General features: G+C 45.8%; 1 protein-coding gene across 2 annotated transcripts in view; it reads left to right on the top strand.

Annotated features, from left to right (window-relative positions):
* POLA2 (DNA polymerase alpha 2, accessory subunit) overlaps positions 1-2500 on the top strand; it is a 71722-nt gene that overhangs the window by 24561 nt on the left and 44661 nt on the right. The gene's annotated exons all lie outside the window — the stretch shown is intronic.

Genomic DNA, 2500 nt, shown 5'->3' with positions numbered 1-2500 from the left:
AGCGCATCGAAAAGGACTTGTGGAGAGAACTTCGTTGCGATAGCACTTTGAGGATTTGAGGACTCGCTCGCTTTGAGGCTTTGAACTGTAACTCGCCATATTACGTACGCGCCAGAGGGGAAGAAGAAGAGACGTTGGCGGTACGAGTACGCGGCCACAGCCAAACGCGCCGGTGGCGAATAGCGAATATTCCAGCCACGTGAGTAAACGCGGCCATAGCCGCCAGTGATTAACCACCAACCGCACCAGAGCCCACCCCCTACCGCTCGCCCCGTAATAACCCTGTGCGTCCAAACGGCGCGCTACGAGCTCCTGCCTTCTCCTGGATCCATCTGCACGGGACGAGCCGGAGACCGGAGGGAGCGGCACGAGAGCCATCCCTGGACGCGCGGACCATCATCCTGCAGCTGCAATCCCTGTGTGAGTGTGAGTGAAACGGGCCCGTAGTCTTTTGGGTATTAAGTAAGACTGTGTAAGGATTGCCCTGTGTCTCTGCTTCTGAATCATTGTGAATAGTGTAAAAAAATCTTGTTCTTCCTGTTTCCAATTCGATCGCCTTTGTGATTTCGCAATTGACAAAACGTGGCACGAATAAGACCGCTAGAACCGGGTTCACCACTTAAACGGCGCGGATCGCGTGTACGCACCGCTCGGCGTCTCAACACACGTGGTTCGTGCGAGGCTTATCTCCTTGTTTCAGGGCAGCGCGAGTAATTAGGTAATAGCGAATTCAGTCCTAATACCCTATTTCGCGCTGTCCGGAAGGGACGTCATAGGCCTCGGGTCGCGCCTGGTCAGTCAAAGAAAAGGGTACTAATCCCCCCTTGGTAAGGGGAGAAGGCCGGCGGTGAAACCGCAACATATATATATATATATATATATATATATATATATATATATATATATATATATATATATATATATATATATATATATATATTGATATATATATATATATATTGTTACAGACGCGGTTTTGGATGTTGGTTTACCGAGCGGTTTGGTATGACCGCGTCTGCACAGTTTACCCGATTATACTCGAACGTTGGCCGAGTCGCGCTACGCTAAATCAATTGAGGAAAGGACACAACGGCTGGGTTAAATGACACGACACCAGGGGTACAGACCTCCGGAGGAGGTTATAATATTTCGGAACGTTGAGATTACAAGGACAAGAGGGACAGCATAGGAAGGTAGGCACTTAATCACGGTCTTATAGTAGCCCCGACAGACCACAGATAAACAGGACAAGACTGACTCACACAGGGATTGATGGCAAGGAAGGGCAGGTAGTCGAGGCTCAAGGTGCACCTTGGCTCAGGGGCAGAATCGACCCGGTCCGGTCCAGAGATGCGGGAGGTCTCTCAGCGCTCGGAGGTGGCGACTTCTCTTTCCAAGCTGGGGGCGCATCTGACCTCACGTCCGGTAAGTGGCTGCGTATATCCGGCGGGGAGTGACACGCCCTCGGCTCGTTAGCTCCGCCCCAGATGGAATCGGCCCGCCGCTTCTTATTGGGTGCTGGGGGTTACCGGGCTCCGCCCTTGACGAGGAGCTGACAGCCAGCCCCTTTGTGGTAACCCCGTTACCTGGAGGTAACCTGGAGCACATGGGCAATGGCGGCTAACCGAGCCGGAGTGAGGACGCACACTCCCCGCGCGCTGTTGTTGTAGTTGTTGTTGTTGTTGTTGTTGTTTCATGAGGAAGATGGGAGGAGGTATGGGGAGGTCCTAAACTCACTACTGGTGCCATACAATCACATTCTGGTGCAACGAAGAGTCAGAATTAATGGAAACGAGTCCTTAACTGACATAGACTAAGAATAACTAGCAAGATGTCCTATAGTTGTCTACGTGAGATGCGGTGAACCTGGGCACGACAGTTAATGGGGAAAAAGGGGAAGGTCGGTTCTACAGAGTGTTGTTTACAGACAATGGGACTAGGGAATGGGGGATTGGGGATAGTTGGGGAGTATTGGAGAAATAGGGGAATATTTACAAGCGGATATGGAGGCCAAATCCCATATCCGCAACAATATATATATATATATATATATATATATATATATATATATATATATATATATATATATATATATATATATATATATATATATATATATATATATATATATATATATATATATATATATATATATACAGACTTGGCATTTAATATGGAATCTTTTTTTCTGGCAGTGAACTTACTTTTCAAGATGTCTTAGAACCAAAAGTTCATTGGAATTATGTTGAAATTATTCGAGATTTTGTTAATGTGACCTTTAAAAGAAAGAAAAACCACATTTGACATTTCGAAACAAATAAATTGATCCTTGAAAGTGATGTAAACTGATATCGAACTCAATTCATGGACAGTACTGTGTTAAACTTCTGTACGTTTTCCAGAAGTATCTCTTTATTTTGCACATTAGCCAATTTTTTTTTTAACAAAAACAAAAGTTAAATTACGACTGGGATTACAGACAGTAAAATTACAGTTCAGT

This window comes from Myxine glutinosa, chromosome 5 (genome assembly GCF_964187855.1).
Source record: "Myxine glutinosa chromosome 5, kmMyxGlut1.1, whole genome shotgun sequence".
Lineage (NCBI taxonomy): Eukaryota > Metazoa > Chordata > Myxini > Myxiniformes > Myxinidae > Myxine > Myxine glutinosa.
The sequence above is the reverse complement of the archived record's forward strand: the minus strand, read 5'-3'. Positions and strand labels throughout refer to the sequence as shown.